Source organism: Drosophila miranda, chromosome XR, assembly GCF_003369915.1.
Source record: "Drosophila miranda strain MSH22 chromosome XR, D.miranda_PacBio2.1, whole genome shotgun sequence".
In the NCBI taxonomy this organism is placed as follows: Eukaryota; Metazoa; Arthropoda; class Insecta; order Diptera; family Drosophilidae; genus Drosophila; species Drosophila miranda.
Window position 1 is genome coordinate 25056518 of NC_046674.1, and position 10240 is coordinate 25066757.

The 10240-nt window shown below is 41.6% G+C and overlaps 1 long non-coding RNA gene across 1 annotated transcript; it reads left to right on the forward strand.

The window, feature by feature from the left end:
- The first annotated feature begins 8759 nt into the window (after positions 1-8759).
- On the forward strand, positions 8760-9973 carry LOC108150881. Its single transcript, XR_001774698.2, has 3 exons — positions 8760-9474; positions 9526-9737; positions 9795-9973. It is a non-coding gene; the product is annotated as an uncharacterized LOC108150881 (long non-coding RNA).
- Positions 9974-10240: the final 267 nt, after the last annotated feature.

Consider the following 10240-nt stretch of genomic DNA (forward strand, 5'->3'; position numbering starts at 1 on the left):
TTTGATCTAGTTGCTAAACTATTTGAGTAAAGGCAGCGCACAGCCCTTAACCCCTGATCAAAAGCAAAATAAAAACCAAAGCTCAAACGCACGTCTGTAGTTTATTAAATTTGTGGCAACACTTGGATTCAGTTACGTGGGGGAGACGGGGAGCCCTCTTTAGGGGAGGCACGACAGAACACTTTGGATGGTTAACGGACTGCCCCTGACATTTCTGCGCCTCGACTCGGAGTCATAAAATGATTGCATGCTCTACATAGCAAAGCACACAAGACCAGACTGCCATACACTCTCATTCTGGGATATATATTTACTTGCAAAACACTTAGCGGCAGGTAGAGTCATCGAGGAGAGAGGAGCAACTACACAGAGAAAAATAATTGTAAGATGAAACAGAGATATACTCGGGTTATTAGTGGTTAGTACATATGTAGATGGAATTTATGCTGCCAAGATGGGCTCCAAATCTAAGAACAACTTTGTAACTTTCCATAATTCTAACATAATGACCTTCGAACACATTTTTAATGGTTATAAGTTTTCTTTAAGAAGTATCCCTTCAAATATTCGTTCTGCTGATATTTCAGTGAGCAAATTAGAGTAATTTTCTTTTATGGCTTTTAATACAACATTTTAAAACTTTTATTTTTACCACTGCTACGAGTACTTTTGTATACATTCTTTATTGATATTCTAGATAGTGTTTCAGTATTTGTACTATTATTAGAACGTTATTTATCTCCATCCATATTAAAATTTCTCTTGATGCATAACGGCCGCTGTTTTAGTCTTTGCCAAAAATCCCAGGCGTCACCATAATAATTTCCAGGCCAACGTCATCAACATCATCGTCATCGTCATCGCCAGTATCCCCATCATGATCATAGTTTCGCCCAACATTAATGATAACATGCCGGTCCTACCCGGTTCCTGTCCCTGTCTCTGTCGCTGCACAACCTACCTTTTGCTCTCTTCTTACTGGCCCACCCTGTGTGTGTGTGTGTGGCAAATATGAAATTTATAGTTTTATGATGACTGCTGAGTGTGCCACTGCCAACGCCTTTTACGGCTTCTGGGTTCAACTTAACTTTACGAGCCAGCGCAGTCACCAAGCCGAGAAGAAGGATCTGGTCCTGAAACACCACCCGCCCTGAATCACCGCCCGCCCTGAAAACACCTCCTCCTAGTGGCATAAATAAAATCATACAACTCGGTTCATTCTCTTTCTTTTGGGTCTCCGTCTCCACCACGTTTATTTCCGCCTACTTGGGCGCCATTGCCATTGCCGTTGCCGATTGCTATTGCTATTGCAGTAACCCCTCTGTCATTGCTGCTCTCCAGCTCGCCCGCTTCTCCACTCACTATATCAAAAAATGAACCTCCTTTTGCTCGTTGCACCAGCACCAGCACCAGCATCACGACCCCGTATCCTACTCCGCACCACAATTCAGCAAAGCAAAAGTTGGAGTTTTATGGCACGAGAGAAGGTTAAGGAGCAGTTCCAAGGGAGGTACAAACTTGGCAATGCATGCCGCAAATATGTTTTTGATTATTATGACTCTTCGAGATTATGCAATTTTATGAATATGAATGGTTTATGTGTAGGTATGGCGCGAGAAATGAATTGCATTTCCACAGCATTTCCACAGCACGGTCTCGGCCTCGGTCTCAGCCTCTTTTCAGTTCGGTTTGGTTCCGTGTGCTTCTGCCTGATGACGATAACGACGTTTTGATGTTTCCATGGAAGAGAGTACGGCAAGAGGAATTTAGAAAGCCTAGCATGCACTCCACTTGGTTGTGCCTTTAAAAAGATTTTAAATTTAAATCGAATTCTCCACTGTCGACACTGTCAACGGGCATGAGTGACGCATTCAGACTGAGAAGAGCACACCAGAAGCAGCCAAAGAGAGGAAGGATGGGCTGGAGGGGCAGCAATGATAGGGGCGTGTATCCTAGTGGTAAGCGATAAAGCATGGAGTGAGTGGTTTTGATGGAGAAGATATAATGTCACTGGCATTGCCGAGAGCCAGGCCAAGCTCCGGCTCTGGACTGGGGCATTCGTATGATTCGGCCATACGAAAGTCCAGATGACCTATTCAATTATATAAATATTCAAACAGTATGAAATCCAACCAAAATATTCAAAAAATACGAATGCTAAGATAAGCAAGTAGAGTGGAAACTTTTTAAAGAGATGCACACATATGTAAGTAGATTATAAAGAATAATTTGGAGTTTGAATTTTAAATTATAAAAAAAACAATAAAGACAAGAGATAAAATAAATTATAAGTCTTATAAATTCGATTGGAACTTCTCAGCTAATTTGTTCCCTGCAAATCATACCCTAATACCTAATCTTCATTGTCTGTCCATTCTATAGGTATACGCCGCCAAAATGCCCTACATCTCCCCATCCAAACCATCTCACAAGCACGATATACAAACAAACAAACCAAACCAGATGATAACAAAAAAGAAGAATGCCAGAAAAAATGGAAGCGAAATGACTGCAATCTGTCGTCTCAAAGCTGATGACATTTTGAGTGAATGAACGAACAGGCCGAGCCTACGCCGCCACTCAATACCCCTTGCTCCTGCGACAGCCCCCACCATCTTTTGGGCCGTCCCGTTTTTTAACAAATTGGTGTGATCCCAGAGTGACGCGTCATATTCGCAGACACTTTAGCAGGACCCCAGGATCTGCAGGGGTGAAAGGAGCAGAAGTTGGGCCAGAGGCAGCACTGAGGGACAACTGATAGAGCGACAGCAGAGAAATTGCAAACGAGCTCAGTCGATGGCCCAAAAAACCAAAACATACGCAGCATTTATGGGGGAGCTCCACAATGAAAGTCCCAGTCCCTTCCCCCTGGGGGACGGTGGATGGTAGATGGTAGATGGTAGATGTGTACGGGGCTGCGCATATTGTTAACGCCCACTCAACTCTATGCCATTTTGTATTGATGGCCTGTCTGCCGCAGAGCTTTTATATAAAGCCTTCCAGAGATGTGGCTCTGCTCGGATGTGGCTGTGAGTGCGAGGCAGGGAGGTGTGCGGCCTGGGGGTCAAAGCCTTTGGCCCCATCCTATGCCAGTTTCAATTTTTTATCGTTGTTTTTAGTCGGGGTAAGCAAATCACTAAAAAAAAGATCACAATGCAGTTAAAGGCCACGCGGGAAATAAATTGAAAAAAACAAAAACAAAACAACATTTGAAGAAACAAGAGTCAGAAAATGGGGAAAGTCAAATACCCTTTAAAGATTACTGTAAGGGTTTCCATCAGCTCTTCAAGCATTGAGAGGCGGTGTATCACCTTTCCATTCGCACCTTTTCAGGACTGCTGGCTTACTTAAAATGGACATTCACCAGACTTTTTGATACAATTTACATAATTGTCGGCTAATTTTCAGAGTGAAGGAGACCATTTCCCTGCCGCACTCTCGTTCTATCTCTTACTATCTTTCCCGTCTAGTGTGAGGCCCCCAGACAAAGCGATGTTTTTTTCGCGTTATTAGGACATTGACGTGCAATGGCTGCTCCATCAAGTGGCCCAAGAGACATCAAACAGAATACTGTTACGAGCTGACCGCTCCCACCCAGCCGACCGAGGGGCGCTGCCGCATGCGCTGCAGGAACAGAGAGGAAAGAGACATACTTTTGTTAGAATCACGAAAACTTGAACTACATGATCTAAGCATGCAAATTATAATACTTATTACGGTAGGCATAAGTACTTTGTACTTTGAAATACGAGTAGAGAAGTTATGTACATGGAGTTATCATTCTTTGAATATAAAATGGGGCTGATTTACTAAAAACTCGAATCTTTTATTGATTGGCAGAGAGTCTCAAAATTTCGCCGCACCCCTTCCACCCCCGCAAAGGACGAAAATCTGGGGCATCCACATATCTCAGAGACTATTAAGGCTAGAGTAACCAAATTTGGTATCCACACTCCTGTTAGATCCCACTATAAAACGTATATTTCAAAATTTCGCCCCACCCCCTTTCAGTCTGCCTTTCGCCCCCAAAAATGACGAAAATCTGTGGCATCCACAATATTGAAGATTCGGAAAACTAAAAAGGCACATCAGATCAGATCGGATCATTTTGATAGCCAAAAGGAACAATTCAATTTGCAGTGAATCCGCTCAGAGGGATTTTCTGTCTCTCTCGCACTCACTCCCTGTCGTGTCGTTCAATAATAGCGGCGTCTGCCGGGGGAGAGACATACTGACTAAGTATCGGGTATAAATGTAGAGTTGCGGTCGCCGCAGCAACTCACAACGTTCCCCCTTGTTTTTGCTTTTATTTTTCCTCTTCCCTAAAACATGATATTTCACGATGGAAGGCTATTTAATAAAGTTAGTTAGAAAAACAAGGTCCGTCTGCACGGAAGTGAAATTGGCTTTAAATGGAAGCCGCGTGTTTGTGATAGTGCGTGTGTGCTTCTGCCTTTTTCGTGCCTTCGGATGGGTCTCGTCTCGCGTGTTTTGCTGCCAGTCTGCCAGTCCATACCCCTATTTTTCCACTGTTCGTTTCACAACGCAAAGTGCGCCATCTAGCGTCGTTTATACGCACATTTGGCTCACATCAATTTGCGGTGCAGACATTAGGCTTTGAATTTTTTATTAAACGACACCGAGGGCGGCAGACGCGGCGTATGCGTAATGCGGTTAGTGAATGTGATGAAAGGTGCATGATGGGGATAGGAATAGGGATGGAGATGGATATGGAGATGGGGATGCCGATGTAGGTATAGAGAACACACATTAATTGTTGCACATTTCTGCCAGGGTCTCTTCTCCTTTTCCTTTCCATGTGATTCTCTCTTTCTCTCATTTGTGATGCGCCTTTTTGTCTTTGATTAGCCGCAGACATCAGTGGGACGGAATGTAGTGACGGACAGACGGAATCTACCGACAGCCAGACTCGGATGCAAAGGGACGGAGGCCTCGTCATGCAGCCAGTTCATTGGAGAAATTACATTTACATATTAAAATATGCCAAATGCAAAGGCCAGACACGGGTTGAGAGGAGTGCAGGGATAGGGACAGGGACAGGGACCAGGATCAGGACTGGTCGCCTCTGGAGCATAGCCCTTGGTCATTGCCCAGCCATGTGGCAGGTCCCTTGTTGTTGTTGCTGTTGCTGTTGTTTATGCATAGGCCGTGTGTGATCTTCCCTCCCAGCCTGAGGTCCTCTCTGGAATAGGTAAAATGTCTAGTCATGCATCAAGGCAAAAGCAAGGTAAACAAACAGGAAGCTTCCACTGCAGCATGCCAGACGGTGGATCGAGGAGTTTCCAATCGAGGATGGTTGGACCGGATTAACCTAGATAAATAATAAAGGTAAATAAATAGACATTTTCTATAATGTTTAATTGCCTGCACGTATCGATAACTTTCGAAGCGATGAAAAGAGATTTCCTTGAGTCCAGTTAAAGCTTCTCCACAAAGTTGGGCATGTAATGTATTGTCTGTGTTGATCAGTCTGTCGGATAACGAAAATAGGCTAAAAATTTTCGTTGTATGTGATTATAGCCAGTTTGCAGCTGGGATTCATGCGGCATGCACCTTTGTGCCACGCAACACTCATTAATCCACCCTCTTTAAATGTACATTTTGCTCTCTCCCACTCGACGATTGCGCATATTATGCGAAATTGTTTATGCAAATATTGCAAAAAAGAATTAATTTATTTGACTTGCATGCTAATTTACGAGCCAATAAAAACAGGCAGGGACAGGGGAGAGGGTAGGTCACAGAGGAGTATTGAGGTGGAGCACAGGCCAGCCTATTGTTAATTTATTGTTCTCCCCCTAGGTCTCGTTCTCTCTGACCAACCACCGATATGTGTAGACACATTTTAAATTTAAGCCATGCTACCAACAACCAAAACAGAAATAGCAAAAATAGCAACAACAGCAACAACGACACCGACACCGACAACGAAAGTATACTGTGGAAAATTATAACGCATTGGCCCCGAAAAATCAACAGCTGCCATCCCGCAAAAACCAAACAAACCGCATGTTGGAAGGCTCTCCACGGCCCATGGAGCTCGCTCTACGTCAGGGGTATATCCCCATTCTGGCAGAGTTGGCTGACCGAACCGTCTAAACGGCATTGACCGCATAAGAGTAAAGAGTGTTACAGGAGGATGAGTAGTAACGAGTGGGGGAGGGGCTGCGTTGCCAATTTAAAAATTCCCACAGCCGCCAAATAATCAAAGTTGAGAAGGAGTTCAGCAGTTTTAAAGGGGCTCTGCAGGCGAGAGGACTATGGCCATAAACCAACAGCACTGAGCTCTCCGTATGCCCTATAGGTATTGCTCTAAATCGATATTTCTGCATGGAAGAAGCCCAAAATAATTCTAACGTGACTTATCCACATACTACTCGTATTACATATATGTATTATCTGGTCTGAAGCTTGTCACATTTTAGTCCAATTAACTGGCTTATAATTTTGCTCAATTTTAACCCGCTGAATCAGCGTCGAGCTGGTTTTATGTTTTGAACCGGTCTAAGCCGGAAAATGAACAAAAACTTAATTACCCAAAATTTATACTCGCCTCTGGACATTGACTCCTTTTGCGGTTCGCAGACCACTCCGGCCCGCAGCTAAAATGTCATGTGGCACACCTCCTTCAGAGCCCACCCCTCGCCAAATTCCACGGCTTTATTGTTTACAATTGTCAAACAAGTTCGCCACGGTTTTTGCGGTCAGCGAAGCTTTTAATAAGGTGAAAAATGCCGAGCACAAAAGTCGCCGGGGTCGACCGGTGCCCTCTCCTTGGGGGGAGGGGGCTTTCGCTTAGCGCTGTATAATTTTAGGCGTTAAAAAAACAACTACAACAGAGGCAGGAACAAAAACACCAAATTGACGGTGTTTCGTGTTTTCGGAACGCCCTCATCAAATATTCAAACGGTAGCCGGGCTGTCCTTTCTAACACACACAAAATGGGCGGACGGACAGTAAAAAAACGACGTCAACAAAAGCCATCATAACAATTAATTTGAAAACACGTGTAGATTGCTTTTTGCGGTTAGCAGCAGGACATGGCTCAGAGGCAGCAGAGCAGAGCAGGATCAGGGCAGAGACTGGGACTGTGACCGGGCTATGCCAGAGTCTGGGATTGGGCTAAAAATGAGGACTAAAAATGCCTGCGCCGCGACATCCATCCCTCGACCTCTTGCATGACCGGGCAATCATAAAACACTTTAAGCATGTTTTCCTACTAGTCTATTCGTGTAAGGCCCCTTTTACCATAGGGGGCATCCAGACCCCAACCCAGACCCAGACCTGCCCGGATCCACTGATTTCCCGTCTCTCACTCATGCTTAATTCAAAGCCAACCAAAACGTCAACTTGCTGTAGTTTTTGGGGATATATTTGAGACAGATTAGAGGCTGGCTGTTTGAAGGTCAAGGAATTAAATGAGTCAAAGCCTTTAATCAATAGCTTTTTAAGTATCTCTAGAGTGTGGGGTACCGGATTTTTATTAGCAGGAATATAAACGAAACTTCAACTTGGATTTCCTTCTGCTAAAATTTTGATGGTATTCTTAGAAATGTCATGTAATATGAAAGCCATTTTTCCGTCGTTATAAGAAAGACTTGCAGCCATATGTGGCATTTATCTGATGAAAATGTCGCACTTGCATCGGCTAATGATAAAGTTACTTTCGTGGAGAAACGAGAAATGGTGGATCATCTCTTGGCACTTTGGATTGACGATGATGATCTGCAAAACGCTTAATTCTAAAACAAATCGGTCTGATTTTGTAGAACTTATTCTGGTAAATTTTTTGATCGGTTTAATATTTCCAATGGTTTTTAACTGAAGATCCTTCAAAAGACGCAAAAGCAATAAAGACTATCAAAATGATCTAAGGATCGCAAGGATATAATTGGAAAAGTGGAGTGGAGGAATCGAGAGGAAATTTTAGTGCCTGAATTATATTTTTATATTCTTAATAGTAAACAAAAATTCAATCCGATCAGAGCAATATGCCATATATTTAGTATACTTTCCTTAGGAACCATTGGCGAAATATTGTATTTTTCAAATGTAAGTTTGAGTCGGTTCCTCTGAACATTGCCGAATCGGGCTTTACACCTTTATGTATCATTGTTTTATACCTAAAATAACCTAATGTCGTATATATTCATAAATACATTTTCCAGATAATACTTATATTATTTAATGATATTGTATAATATATTGGTTTGGTTAATCTTTATTTCCGCAATATTTATGTAAAACTTAAATTTTAAATACTTTTGAGACTTTCGGATCTTTTTATATTTGGTCAGCGTTGAGCATTTAAAGATATGATATGGTATATGTACTATTACTTGATCGCGCTCTTTTTTACACTCAGTTTCTCTTCAAAGTTACAATTTCCTGCCTTTAACTTACTTGAAGGTATTAATAACAAACAAATAATAACAATTATATTCTGTGGCCCGTTCGTATGTATGTTATGTTTTATGTTATGTTATGTTATGTGTTGTAGAGCCACTGGGAAAACTCGATGCAAAAATCAATTTTAAGGTTTTACCTGTATCGAACACAAACAATAAAAAAAAAGTATTTTCTATCGCGTACGCTGTTTTCTGAATCTATTTTCCTTTACATTTACGATAGACAAGACTTGCAGTTTAATGCTTACAAATGTTCATTTTTTTCTTAAATTTGTTTTTACAACAAATCTTAAATAACTAAGAGTTTTATGTTACAAATATATTCTTGAATTTTTGAACTTTGTTATATTTTTGATCATGTTGCCCGTGGGGGCAGCTCTGGCTGCTACTGGCCCAATAAGGGTCTAATGGGCTCTACTCTGCTGACCATGGCATCTTCGAGTGCCCATCCATTCCTTGCCTTGTCTTGCCAATGTTTGTTAAATAATTAATGCCTGCTGCTATTCTTTCTGCACAGTCGGCCAGGTTTGGCTAAATAAATTGTTCAGCACATATTATGGCCTATTGAAAGAATTTACATAACATTGCCAAAGGATATGAAACGGACAAACAGCATATGTCCACAGACAGACGCAATGGCCAGGCTGGTCATACCAGACAGAAGCTTGCCTGGGCCCAGCCAGCAGCCTTAGGCATTCCAGGAGAGGCCACAAAGTCAACGGCTACGTATAATTTATATGCAAATACACATGGTGCAAGTCTAAGCACAAGCAAGACGTGCCTCGACACACACACACACACCCACACAAGCCCACACACATATGTAGATATGTACATGAATAAAACAACAAGAGGAAAGAGGGAGGAATCAAGATGGAAGGAATCGCCTTCCAACTATAACTCCGAATGTCTATTAAAATTTATTCGAGCATAAGTACTGAGAAGCGAGAACTGAAAACTGAAGTCATGGTGTGCCCACTCTCCAAGAAATATAAAATATATGCAAAGACCGTTGAGAATCCAGTCCGAACGAGGGGGGGAAGCTGTAAGTGAGTGAAACAGGGAAACTAAATGCTAAATAATCAAATGTACGCAGCCAAGGTACTCCTACACGCAGAAAAAGAAGGTCGACACAAGACCAAAGCAAAATGAATGCCATGCGGTGCAGCTGGGGAGGCTAAAAAGTTGTACTAAGAAAAAATTACAGTTTTACCAATAAGCAAATGATAATACTTCGCATACCACCGACCGCTAAACCCACCGAGGGATCCCATAATTTTTGCTAAATTAATTAAAAGAGCTAAGCATGTAAACTACAAATATTAATACTATTTTATTAAGAGCTAACTCATTTTCTTCGGTTAGTTAATGTATAATAATGAACAATAATCTACTAGGATTAGAAGTGATTAGATTCCTGTGGAGGCCACGCTAAGAAAAATGGAACAACTTTTATTTGATTGCGGTGTACTTTCTACTTCGTTATATAGGGGTATAAACCCAAAGTTCTACTTCAATATTTAATACTAAATTCATTAAATATTTTATTTGAAATATATTTGAGGATTTGTAAAAAGAGAGCTAATTATAGTAAATTTGCAAATAATAATAATAATAATATTAAAATGTTTGTATTTCATTGACAAATTTGTACACTAACTATATATCATATAATGGGGAATTTATTCTTCAATGGAAAAATTAAATTCATATAAACGTATATGCTCTTAGAGGCACAGGGGCCTTCTCATTGTTTCATATCATTCATCCAATTCCTTCTGTCCTGCACCATCATAAATGTGTTGACCTGT